The sequence below is a fragment of the Podarcis raffonei genome, chromosome 2 (assembly GCF_027172205.1).
Source record: "Podarcis raffonei isolate rPodRaf1 chromosome 2, rPodRaf1.pri, whole genome shotgun sequence".
In the NCBI taxonomy this organism is placed as follows: domain Eukaryota; kingdom Metazoa; phylum Chordata; class Lepidosauria; order Squamata; family Lacertidae; genus Podarcis; species Podarcis raffonei.
The window spans coordinates 68458298-68472340 of record NC_070603.1 but is presented as its reverse complement, the minus strand read 5'-3'; the positions used below and the strand labels follow the sequence as shown (position 1 = coordinate 68472340).

The 14043-nt window shown below is 43.4% G+C and overlaps 1 protein-coding gene across 1 annotated transcript in view; it reads right to left on the bottom strand.

Annotated features, from left to right (window-relative positions):
- The window catches only part of HRH2 (histamine receptor H2), a 38493-nt gene extending 25098 nt beyond the window's left edge, over positions 1 to 13395 (bottom strand). Inside the window, 1 exon segment of the mRNA XM_053377153.1 lies at positions 13266 to 13395. The gene's annotated coding sequence lies outside the window, so the exon portion shown is untranslated.
- Between the last annotated feature and the right edge of the window lie 648 nt (positions 13396 to 14043).

The window sequence follows — 14043 nt, the reverse complement described above, 5'->3', positions numbered from 1 at the left end:
CCCCCAGTTTTCTTCCACAGCTGCTACTCCTCTGAGGCAGAGAGGCAGTTTCTCCCAGCTTTGGTGTGGTGGTTCTGCCCCTCCCTAAGCATGTGCCAAGGGTTCAAGAGTTAGGTAGGTTACTGGGAACCAGGCAGAGTGCCTGCTCGGTAGTGGCGCCTGCCCTGTGGAATGCCCTCCCATCAGATGTCAAGGAAATAAACAACTACAGTGGTACCTCGGGTTACATACGCTTCAGGTTACACACTCCACTAACCCAGAAATAGTGCTTCAGGTTAAGAACTTTGCTTCAGGATAAGAACAGAAATCGGGCTCCGGCCGCGCGACAATAGCAGGAAGCCCCATTAGCTAAAGTGGTACTTCAGGTTAAGAACAGTTTCAGGTTAAGAACGGACCTCCGGAACAAATTAAGTACTTAATCTGAGGTACCACTGTATATGACTTTTAGAAGGCATCTGAAGGCAGCTCTGTTTAGGGAAGTTTTTAATGTTTGAAGTTTTATTCTGTTTGCAATGTTCTGTTGAAAGCTGCCCGGAGTGGCTGGGGAAACCAAGCCAGATGTGTGTGTGTGGGGGTGTTAGAAATAAATTATTATTATTATTATTATTATTATTATTATTATTATTATTATTATTACTGTAGCAGCAGCTACAGCTGCCGAGCTTCGCCCCAGAGAGAAGGCAAATGGAAAAGCCTTCAGTAATATATAAGTAATAATAATCAAAAACAGTAGGTATGAGTAGGGGGTACCTCTTGCCATAATTATTCTCGTGGATTTGTAGAATTCTGACTTTGCTTGAAGGGAGTCTGTCTTCATGTGCACAGTAAGTGTTCTGGAACTGAGGCTATGAGTGTTTGTACTTCCGTCTACTGTCATGTGCAGGTTCACAATAGAGTTATGACAACCAGAGCTATAAGATAATGCAGGAGCCAAGCGAACTTCCTCAGTATATCTGATGCCAGTGTTGTATGATCTCTCTACCAGCTAGCTGAAAGTTAAGACCAAGGACCAAATGACAAGCACCGAATAAAAGAATACTGTAATTCAAATCCCAATCTTTTAATGTCCATGCTAGAATTGGCTGCTTTGCCAGCATACACATTTTCCAGATGCCTTCAAGCTGCTGCCCACCAACACTGAGTTCAAACAATCCAAATGATTTATCATATTTTTGGTACCCTTATGTACAAACTCATAATTTTTATTTCATCAGTCTACTACAACAGGAACAGGAACCTCATCCTTGCTTCTAATGATAAGTGAACTCTTAAATCAGGGGTCAGCAACCTTTTTCAGCCGTGGGCCGGTCCACCGTCCCTCAGACCATGTGGTGGGCCAGACAATATTTCAAAAAATAATAATGAATGAATTCCTATGCCCCACAAATAACCCAGAGATGCATTTTAAATAAAAGCACACATTCTTCTCATGTAAAAACACTCTGATTCCTGGTCCGTCCACAGGCCGGATTTAGAAGGCAATTGGGCCGGATCTGGCCCCCGGGCCTTAGTTTGCCTACCCATGTCTTAAATCATAATCTGAACGATCTCTGCTGTGGTACTTCCAACAACATTAACAGGTAGATTCTAAAGGTAAAGGTAAAGGGACCCCTGACCATTAGGTCCAGTCATGACCGACTCTGGGGTTGTGGCGCTCATCTCACTTTATTGGCCGAGGGAGCCAGCGTACAGCTTCTGGGTCATGTGGCCAGCATGACTAAGCTGCTTCTGGCGAGCCAGAGCAGCGCACGGAAACGCCGTTTACCTTCCCGCCAGAGCGGTACCTATTTATCTACTTGCACTTTGAGGTGCTTTCGAACTGCTAGGTGGGCAGGAGCAGGGAACGAGCAACGGGAGCTCACCCCGTCGCGGGGATTCGAACCGCCGACCCTCTGATCGGCAAGTCCTAGGCTCTGTGGTTTAACCCACAGCGCCACCCGCATCCCAGGTAGATTCTAGATTAGTATAAAAAAAAAATAATTAATAAATTTACTTTGTAGCAACTGATCTCCTTTCTTCCTTACTTTTAATGGTCATTGTGCTATTTGTTCCTGGAAGACAGGGAGCAGTTTTATACCAAGTCAGACCACTGGTCCATTTTGCTTAGTATTGTCTACACAGACTTACAGTGGCTCTCCAGTAGTAGTTGCCAGGGATTGAACCTGAAACACTCTGAATGCAAAACAGGGCCGACCAGAAGGAATTTTATAGAATCTTTTGTAATTTGGAAAGGTATGAAGTTGAAAAAAAGCTTGGTTCATTTTCTTTTTTAAAAGAGCTAACAAATGACTGGTGATTTCAACACTTTTCTTATAAAACAAGAGTGTGTTTGAGAAACACCAATATCTCCACTACAATGAGTGAAGCCAAATCAATGTCCAGCAGTGCTGGAAATAGTTCCAACAGCATCAGTGAAGTTGTGCTGTTATAGTTTGAGATAATATGAGAATGTAGGATGGATTAGTTGGGATCAGAATGAGAATTGTCACCAGCAAATGTTACATGCCCCCTAGATCTAGATCTAGATATATAGATATATGAAGGGGGAGTCTTGGGATAGAAGCAGCCTCATTTTTTTTTTAAAAAAGAACTTCATATCTCAACAGAAATTAATACTCCACTTATTGACTGAGACCTGCACACTATACAAATAACCTTTCTGAACACTCTTGGCACTCAAATACAGAAGCAATTGTTTCATAAACTCTCTGCTGCATAGATAAATGGAGCACTTTGCTCTTATTGAAAGATTCTCCTATTGCAATCGTATCCCCTTAACTGATCAAATACAATGTTCTGACGACATAAATAAATAAAAGCAAAACATTAACATGCCACTATGTAGGAAGCCACTGTTTACTTTGGTGTAGTCCTATTTAAATCACAGCACAGGTACCACTGTATACACTGGGAAGGAAGAACATCAAATACTTACTTTTATTCCAAGTATGTTTCAGATGCTGTATGGAAATGAATGTTTGGTTATAAAATTAGCAGCAGAATCTCCTTAGGGCAGGGGTAGTCAAAGTGGTCCCCTCCAGAATTGGTTGGAGTCCAGCTCTCCTCCACTCCTGCTGGCATGGCCAATGGTTAGGGCTGATGCAAGCTGGAGTGCAACAACATCTGGAAGGTATCATGGTATCATAGAACTGTAGAGCTGGAAGGAACCCAAGGGTCATCTAGTCCAAACCCCTTGTGACACAAGAGTTCGATTCGTGCTGGACAGCTGCTCCCAAGTTGGCTGTTTCTGCTTTAGGGCACAATCCCTGAGATAAACTGCCAACTCAAGGGACACACCAGCAGAATATTCCAGGGTTGGGGCTGTTCTGCTGGTGAAGATATGTAGGCAGAACATCCATAATGGGATGCAGATGCAGATGGCACAAGAGAAGACCACACTTATGCCATAACCTGTACTGCCCAGGCTGTGGTCACATTCCTGTTAATGGTCCCCTTTCTACCAACTCCAGTCCTGACAGAAAAAAGTGACTTCAAATGGTAAACAAAATATTGCATTCTGTTATAAAATACTGAAGTCAGTATTTGTACTGCACGGTTGAGACAGCTTTTTATAGTAGATACTTTTTTTGCATTTCTATGTAATTCAAAACATTTAAGAAATAAAGGTTAAACAAAAATGGATGGAATAGTCAAGATCAAAGCTCTCACCTTTCTGTCCCTGAGACCCTCCTGTTTTCTGCTCCTGAACCTCTGGGCTGAAAGGTGGAGAAAGGGTTGTGGGAAAGAAAGCCATGCTCTCTTTTGAGCATTTTCTTCTTAGAGTGTTCTGCTAAGTATTTATTCGCCTTGTTTCCTAGGGGCCTCAATAATCCTTGCATTTCCTGAAAATGACCAGAAGCTCTGGGAATTCAAGATTAGCATCATGAAGTCAATGGAATGGGGCTGAATGATGTAAAAAAGAAAAGAAAAAAAGAACAGGACCGGTGAGCCGATGTAAGCAAAAAAATGATAATCCAGGTATGTGAAGAGAAAGGAAAATGCTGACTTGCCCAGAGACACTGTGCAGTGCGGAAAGTCAGGGCAAAGGGAAAGAGCACAGAAGCTCACTAAAAACAGGTGTTTAATGTTTCATAATAATGGAAGGAATAAGGGAAGGAATCACAGTGCTGTTTCCAAGTGGCCAGAGGCACTTTTCCTGCAAAAATGGACATCAGATGGCCATGCTGTCTTCTTGATTCCACTGTTTATGATCTTCATCTGCAATATTAAGCCATTTAGAGCAAGGATAAGAGCTTGCCTTCCTGTCATCTGAGGGCCTGAAGCTCAGAAAGCCCAATCAATGTGGCCTGGTTACATTGTTACTCAGTTAAATAGAAATGCACTCAGCGCATACTCAGGGATACTCTCCTCAGCTGCCAAAGAGTAAAACACACACACAACTATGTCAGCTAATGCATGGTAATGGGAGATGGAACATTTTTTTTCAAAAACACCTCTCATCCTCTGAAATCGAAGTGGAAAAGTCTGGGCGAGGCCCAGACTCACCAGTTCTACTAAAGAGGCTCCTCATGAGGCCAGAGGAACATCATCCGGCTTTGAGGCGTGAAGGCCGCTCCCTGCAAGGCCTTTTCCAACTGGCCTAGGGGGCGGGGTCCAGACTCACCCAGCCCTACTACGTTAAATACCGGTATGTATTCTGTAGTTGACCTCCTTTGTAATGTTCTATTTTGAAATCTTTAAGGTAATATTTTAGTTTCCTGTTATGGTGCTTTGACTGTATACTCTATATTTGACTTACTTCAGATTGTTTTATTGATTTAATATGCTGTAAACCACTTTGAGATTTTTTAAAAAAATATAAAGCGGTATAGAAAATAAATAAATAATAAATAAAAGTTTTCTTCAGTGCTTACTTAACAGAGGTGCTCAGGGTCAAATTGGACATGATATTTGTCACACACTCAACATTTGTCAAATACAGCCTTGTGCATTTGATTTTTCCAAAAATTTTGTGTGTGTGTTTGCACGAGAGAGCGAGCGAGCGAGCGCACCTTGAACAAGGCTAAGCCATATAGGCTGAAACAGGATGGTAAATCCTAAATCACAGAGTCTAGAGGAAAACACAGATAGCATCTACATTTGTATTTTGTTTTCCCTAAACCTGGGCCAAGAGGAATTAAAAGGGCACTTCAGGAGGACATTTTGGATTTTTTTTCAGGGGGGGGGGATGATTCAAGAGGACTAGGAGAGGATTTCCCTTGCACTTTATATTGTTACAGATTTGGGGTAACAGAATTTTTTTTTGGGGGGGGGACTTTCAATGCCAGAAATTATTGAAGGGACGATGCCAAATCAGTGAAAAACACAGGCTAAACTTCTTCTCGAGGCCAGGGCCCCACTTGGGATAGAATAACAAAGAATGACAAAAGGTGCTGAAGCAAGTCATCACCAGGACAAGAGATTCTTTGCTGGTGGACAGAGTGGGGAGTTCATCTTCCATGACATAGGAAAACACGGGAGGGGTGGGCTGTGCAGACAGGGGGGGAAATGCTGCTTTACACAAGGCTTGGGCTTTTCCTGGTGAGGGTGTTTGGGAAGGAAAAGGGTAGAGCTAGAACTCTAGGCAGAGGCCATGCAGGGCAGAACCATCTTAGCAGGTTAGGACAGAGGCGCAGAGATGGTGTGCAGGATGCCTTGGACTCCAGTGCTGCACTGGTGCATCTGAACTCTCTCCATTGAAGACTTTAGGTTTAAGTATGTGCAAATAAGCCACATTTCGTAAAGACATTAGTCTTTGCTGTGCCTTGATTTGCCAACGGAATCACAACCCTGGATGAGGGCCTGGACTCTTGCGCAGCCACTCAGCAGAGACTGGGATGGCATGTAAAAATATGTTAAAAAGTGCCCTGCATGGAGCTGAAATGAGGAAAAAAGAAACTGGGAAACCCAGATGCATGCACCAGTGTTGCACAATCTTGCGATACTCTTTGAACCCTAGCCCTGGTGAGGAAATCATGATCCAAATTACTGGCAATTCCAGCTGAACATGGGCTATATATAACCACTAGTACACCCTTCCCTGTTCCTTCTGCCCTTCCTCTTGGGGAGTTTCTCATCAGAGACAGATAAACTCCCCAAGAGGAAGGGCAGAAGGAACAGGGAAGGGTGTACTAATGGTTATACATAGTGTGTGAAAGAATGGCAAAGGGGCCATATTGAACAGGGTGCTGGCCTTGGTGGCCTGAGCAGTGGAATGCTTTGAGCAGACTTGAAAGCATGGATGTCCTCTGAGTCTCAGGGCTCCAGGGGGTTCCTTTAATCTCAGGGACTTCAATGGCCAAGAGCAGAAAGCCTGAGATTATTTTTTCCCTGAAAGCGCTCATGATCAAAGTTGTAGGATAATCAGAAATGCTGGAAAAGCATATGGGCTGCTGTCGTTCTCTTCTCCCATCACAGATATGGGCATTTCATATCGAAAGGTTATGCTCCATACGATTTCCGAAAGGGCAAAAACAAAGCTTTCATGAAATACGATGTTTACACTGTTGAGTCTGTGGAAATTACTATCGGGGACTGATAGTTTCAGGTCAAGAAGATCTTACTCAGGGAGGAGCAATGTCTCAGGACTGGGATACCTACCTCATATGAACAAAGCCCTACGCTCAGTGCTCAGAGAGATCTCCCACAAAAGGATCTTTCTTAAAGAGTAGGTTAAGACCTTCACCTGTGATGTTTGAGAGGTGCACAAATTCAAGGTTGACAATATAGGACTAGAGATAACCTTGGTGTAAGTCAGCATAAAACAATTCACAACTTCCTTATTCTCTGGAAGTACAGAAGTATTACTGTGCATAAGTCATGTGTATTTAATCTGAGCTTAACCATCCATAGTAGAAAGAATCAAGCCTTTATTTATCTGTTGTGTCATCTTCATCCATAAGTAAACATGGTGGCGGGGAGGGGGAGAGAAGGCGATATTTGAGTAAGAGCACTCACTACTGTTTTGCCTGCTGCTGGCCAATATTGCACATCCTAGACAAAGATCCGGTTCACACTAACGCTAAGACAAACCATGGCTTAAGTGTGCAGGTTCCCAGAGAGGAGATCACAGCCTGTTTGCTCCTTCTCTGGTCCTGCTGCTGCTGTTCTGATGTGAGGTAAAATGTGGTTTGGATTTGTGTGTTAATTGAACCTGGGCTTGTGGTTTACTTTACTTCAAACAAAGAAAGGTTTGTTCTTTGCTCATGGTTTGTATGGCGGAGAAAAGCCACGAGTCTGAGTTTGGACTACATGCACAGCCAAACCATGGCATAACCAAACAGCTGTAATCTACATGTAGACCTACATTGGCTCCCAGTACGTTTCCGGGCACAATTCAAAGTGTTGGTACTGACCTTTAAAGCCCAGTATACCTGAAGGAGCATCTTCACCCCAATTGTTCTGCTCGGACAGTGAGGTCCAGCACCGAGGGCCTTCTGGTGGTTCCTTCACTACTAGAAGCAAAGTTACAGGGAACCAGGCAGACGGCCTTCTCGGTAATCGTGCCCTCCCTGTGGAATGCCCTCCCATTAGTTGTCAAAGAAATAAACAACTATCAGACTTTTAGAAGACATCTGAAGGCAGCCCTGTTTAGGGAAGTTTTTAATGTTTTAAGTTTTATTCTGTTTTTAGTGTTCTGTTGGAAGCCACCCAGATTGGCTAGGGAAACCCAGCCAGATGAGCGGGGTATATACAAACAAACAAACAAACAAACAAACAAACAAACAAACAAACAAACTCTTCTTTAGGATCCTACAGACTTAAGGAGTCATACTAAGTTGTGATTTGCATGAGCATTACATGAAAACTGAGCCAATGTTTCCATAGCACAGAGAACATTTGTATGCCAGCTGTGCATGATTGCCTTCTTAGATCCCGCCATGAGTACAGATAAAGTTTTTAAAGGAATTCATAGGTCAGGTTGTCAGGATGAAAAGTATCCAGTGAGGACTTGACCTGCATACATAGCAAAAGTTAACACAAGCCAACCATTCTAATGAGGCAGAAGTTTTGATCTGAGCGTATCCAGGATGTACTGGGATCTTGGTACAGCAATTGTGTGCTGGTTTTCCTACACTTTGCAACTTAAGCAACGTTTACCAGTTCATTGTCAATCTAGCGTTGGAATCTTTGCAAGCAAAACACAGGCTGAGCTGCAGGCTGCTTCTCCATAGCCTCAAGTTAAGTCAGATGCATTTAATCTATATTCCTGAAATGCAATAACAGTTGTACGAATTAGTCCTAACTATGCATCATATAACTGACTTGCAAAAATACTTCTGCCATATTCTGCACATGGCAGTCTTTCATCGGACTGCCATCTTGTTGCATGGTTGCTGAATATAACATTGTATTTATTTACTTAGGTTATTTTTAGATCCCCATATTAACAAAGTTTCTCAGGGAGGTTAACAATGTCAATGTAACGGGCATGGAATTTGTCCCACGTACTTCACATGTTGACATGGTTACAATTCTAACTGTGAATGTGCTCTTAAAGAGGGCAGTGGTGTATTTTCAAAATGACTTGCCTTCCGCTGTCAGATATCAAAACAAGTTGAGGTAACACCTTAGCAAAATGAATCCGTCTTGTGCCTTGTTTTGCTCCCGAGAGAATGAAAACTTGCTCTTACTTCTAAGTGGCTGAGGTGTATGTGAGGTGCAATAAGGCTTCTGTTTACACCCACACAGAGGTGTTGACATCACAGTGGTGACAGTGAAGAAACAAGTTACAACTGCCAGACAGGAAACTGTGTGTGCAAAGATGAGGCTACAGCTTCTTGATATAATCTCTTCTTAACCCAGAGGGCTTAAAATGCATACCCTCCAACATTTCTCCAATGAAAATAGGGACGTTCTAAATAATAATAATAATAATAATTTTGTTATTTGTAAAAGAAAACACCATTTGACAGGGTTGCCCCAGCCACTCTGGACAGCTCTGGACACATATGTATAAAACAAAACAAAACAAAACATTAAACATTAAAAAACTTCCCTAGACAGGGTTGCCTTCAAATGTCTTCTATACTTATCTCCTTGGCTTGTGGGTTGCATAACTCCATACCCTTCAACATTTATCTGATGAAAATAGGGATGTCCTAAGGAAAAATAGGACGTTCTGCAATCAAATCAGAAGACAGGATGGCTTCTGTAGATCCACAACTGGAAAACAGGGACACTTGGAGGGTCTGAAAATGCAGCACCTCGACTCAACCAGCACCCTCCAGTTTCCTAAAGCAGACCTTTCCCAGTAGCAATGTGTCCATGCCATGCTGGCCTAGTCCACCACAGCATCTTTTATGGCATTTGCAGCCAAAGAAAACCAAACTTTCCAACAGACATCTGTATTCCTCAGCTCCGTACCCCCTGGGCATTTGGGACTACATTTCCTATCAACATTGGTCATTGGTCATGCTGGCTGGGGCTGATGGGAGTTGTAGTCCAGATCAGTTGGAAAGACAGTAGGGACCTGGCAGACCGTAACAGAGATAAACTCTACTTTGAGGAGAGCAACATCAGGAAAATGAGAGGGACAGAGATACATGATTACCCATTCCAAAGAAGGTAGAAAGAGTAGGAGTCTCTCTCAGATGTTTGTAGCAACCCCCAAGCCCTGTTACAACTAAGGATCCTTGGAGTGGTTTGGTACAAATTCTTGGGGATCAGTCCCTCTGGTTCTCTGATAACAACAGGACTCTTGTCCAGAGGCATAGCAGGCCTGCTTGCACCCAGGGCAAGGCAAGTATTGCACCCCCTCTGCAGCAATCAGGTTTCCTTCATAGCTGATTCCCCACGTTTAAAATCGCCTTTCTGTTTTTAAAAAGCTGCACATCTTATTCAGCAATGTTAAGTCATGAAAGAACTGAAGAAACACACACACACTTGCTATGCCATGTGCCAACTGAGCCAACGAGACCTGAGTTGGCTCAGCCTGGCAGCCTCTGTACTCCCGAAGCAGCAGCAGCAAGATCTGGGAGGAGCACATAAAGGGCAGCTGTGCAGCCCTGGCCGGCAGCTGCAGGTAGGAGCAACCTGGGAGGGGCACAGCCCCCAAAGAGGGCACCCACAACTCACCTTCCCTCACAGCTCTTGGACATGCATACACGGCCATTTTAGGCAAACAAGGGTTGTAGTTTGGGTCGTCAATGTAAACATGCTTGGAGGAGAGGAAGCATCCCTTGCCCTTGAAATTTTTTGCACTCCCCCACCCCCCCACCATGCCACTGCCCTTCTCCTCCAGAAACAACCAGAGAAAAGACTCTGGTGGGAAACCAAAGTTAGGCAAGCCTTCATAGGTTCCTCTGACCCCTGCAGGGTGCAGTTCCCAAGCAGGCAACCATTCTCTCTCCCCACCCTGTAGAATATGTCAAATTGCTGTTGGTGTAGGCTGTGCCTTATCTGCATTGCCTGTATTATCTTAGCTGTATGCACTTTCCACATCTACTAACTATTTCTATCTTGCCATGAGTGCAAACTTGTGCTTCTCACCTTAGAATGGAGGCTGTGCCCTAGTGCTGATTTCTCCCTTGATATCAGCACAGAGGGCAACATCCCTGGGAAACAACATGGCTCTAGGGAAATGAGCTTGCAAATTATGTGTCTGTAGGTGGCATACATAGGTACCCATATATGTGTGCTCATTAATGCACCATTTTGCAAATGGAGCAGGCAATATCCAGCTGACCCACAAAGGATTTTATGCACAGGAACAGTTAAAAATGGACACCTTGCTAAGCTTCCATGGTTCTTGGTCACTAATGGATATAAGAGCATTGCACTCCTGATGTACTTGACATCTGAAGAGTAACTGCTTTAACCTTCTCTCTAAACCAAGGGTCAGCAAACTTTTTCAGCAGGGGGCCGGTCCACTGTCCCTCAGACCTTGTGGGGGGCCAGACTATATTATGAAAATAAAAATGAACGAATTCCTATGCCCCACAAATAATCCAGAGATGCATTTTAAATTAAAGCACACATTCTACTCATGTAAAAACACTAGGCAGGCCCCACAAATAACCTAGAGATGCATTTTAAATAAAAGGACACATTCTACTCACGTAAAAAAACGCTGATTCCTGGACTGTCCGTGGGCTGGATTTAGAAGGCGATTGGGCCAGATCAGGCCCATAGACCTTAGTTTGCCTACCCATGCTCTAAGGGTTGGTTTGCTTTGGACTCATTTGGACCTTTTCAGAAAACACCTGTAGCTGTGGATTTAATATGTTCCACCATTGCAATCTTTTTATTGGAAACATTTTTATATCACCCTTTAATCCAAAATCCAGGATAGTTTATAAAGCTCATAAAAACACAGTTTTGTTTTGTTTTTTTAAAAATGCAGTGTTGGATGGGGTCCTTTGGCTTATTTGTCTTTCTCTATAGCTTGATCAATGCCAGTATCTATTGAGCATTGGATTTTCCCTCCTTCCTACCCTTCTTCCCTCCCTTCTTTCCCTTCCTTCTTCCTACCACTCTTTTCTTCAACTTCCAAACAGGTAGCTTTGTGAATCAGCATGGTTCCACATTGGGGCAGTCAACAGGAACTGCAAGCAAATTGCATTGGGCAGCCACAGCTCAGCACTCTCAGCTGAAATATATTTTCATTGTGGTTTAGACATCACTCTTTACCAGCATACATCCTTCACACCCACCTCATGATGTCTGGAGCATCACATTTGCCTTTCCCTCAATCCTCATTATCCTACATTGCCAGAATAAATAGCTTCCACCATGGCACCTTGGGTTCCATATGGAATTAGAGCATGAAACATTAGAGAAAGTGAGTGGGGGTGCTTAATATTTTTTCTCTTGCTATAGGAACAGCAGGGAAGCGCAAAATGAGAAAGAAATAAACCAGCATTTTATGAAGAGCATGCTTAAGGGTCCATTATCATGTAACTGGAACTTTAATGGCCCCTGATTAAAAAGACTGAGCATAACATATTTCGTTAATTTTGTTCCCATCTTAACAAAGCTATCCCTTCCTTAATTTGGTGTTGATCTGCTCACACCTTCCAGCCCCCTCAACTCTTAAGACTTATATGGAGATATTCAGAATGAGATAGTGTATATTAAGAAAAAATTCTAGTGTACATTAAGAAAAAGTCCTCATGGTTCTAGAGGAAACCTTACAAATGCTTCTTTTGTGTGCTGCAAATCAGTTCCAAAATGTTGACTGCTGTTTGCAATAAATATGGGTTCTATGGTTATAAGGTTGCCGCACATTTCTGCTGGACTGCCCCATATTACACTATCTCTTGCTTTCAAGGCACTTTCTAATTTTCCCTTTCCCTTCCTGCTGCTTCAGAACAGTGGAAGGTGCAGATTCAGCCAAGTGGACAAGTCATGCCGTGTTGTGCTTGTGGTTGTGGTTAAAGAGTGCTGTGCTTGTGGTTAAAGTAAACGATAGCAGCAAATTCTCCTAACCTGCATGGCTGCATGGCCTCAGAGTGCATCAATTCCTAGAAGTCAGCACAAGTGCTTACTAAAATCCTACCACAAGATCCTATGGTAGTTTCCAGTGCTCCTCTTAGAAATCAGAGTGAGCACTATGAAATTGCCACACACACCTGCAGATGTACCACAGAAACCCTTCTGAAGAATATCAGCGGATGAGTGTTTCTCAAAGCAACCTTGACTGTGTGAGAAAGATGCTTTCTTTCTTTTTCTTTTTTAGAAGTAATTTTGTTGTGTTTTCCCCAGTGTACCTGAAACACAATGTCCAGTGAAATACACATGCATTACTGAATAAAGATAAATAGAAACTATGCGTTCAACAGCTGAGGCACCCCTGCTTATGCTGAATAGAGGGCAATTCCCGTGAAACAAAGGCAGACAGTATTACTACAAATAAAATCCATCACAAAATCCACAAGGAAGCATAAACCCTGGGGAAAGAGGCTTTCAAAGCAATGCATGCACTGCTTATTTTATAATCAAAATAAATTGGCAGGTGTGAGCCTGCCCCTCCACACTTTCCATTTGCGCAGCTAGCTTCTGAGGGAGACAGTCCCCTCTGCAACTTTTCCTCTTAAATATTCTGACAACTGCATTGTCAAGAGAACAGGTGAGATGTAGCCCCATTATAGTTAAGAAAAGGGTCTGCAGCAATACATACACAAACACACATCCAGTGTGCTCCCATGGTGATTGGGCACACACAAGATGTCAAAGAAATGGGTTCTTATTTTTCTTGTTACCCACTCATAAATAAAAAGTCATAAGAAGGCAGTATCCAGGAAGAGAAGGAATCATAGTGTTACCTGCAAGGAGAAGGGAGCAAAGAAGAGGCAAGAGATGGCGATCAGCTGGAGTATCTCTCCTCTGCTCTTAAGTTTTGTCTCTCTGTTAGCCTGCCGCTGAATTTCTAAGAGCACAGAAGCCAATGCTCCAGGGCTGTTACAGTGTGCGGTAGCTCCCTCCCCTTTCCTCTCCCCTCCCACTTCCCCACACATATTGAAACAGCTAGCGGGTTGCCTGATTGTAGTTTGAGTCAGAGAAACAGTGGGCCAGATTAGAATGACCACAAGCTGCACTATAGCCCAGCAAAGCCTGCAATCGTCACAGAGAGCAAGAGCACACTATGCCCCAGGGTGCAGCGCACACAGGCAGCAAAGCATGCCTGAAGTTGTGACCTGCAGCAACACAAAAGCCGCTTTCTGCAGAGCCTGGCATGATGCGTGCAGCTGGGGGAGACCACCCAGTTCATCCCCCTGTTGAAAGCAGCCTTCCCAGAAGTTTTGGATCACAACCAAAAAGAATTACATTTTAAAAGTCAGTTATTTATACCCACAATTCAATGTAAGGTAATGAAGTATGAGTTTTGTGGTTTGAAAACTGCTGTTGCTGCTCTCTCTCTCTCACTGTGTGTGTGTAAAACTACCAAGCGTTCAGAAAAAAATGTGAGGTCACTCAAAAACTAGACCTGTTGCAGTGAAGTTAAGACTTGGGAGGCAAGAAAAACATGCTGCTCAGGAGGTGTTGGGGCTGGCTGAGGGCAGAATGAAGCCAGCAGGACAGAGTCTCATTTATCCCAATAGA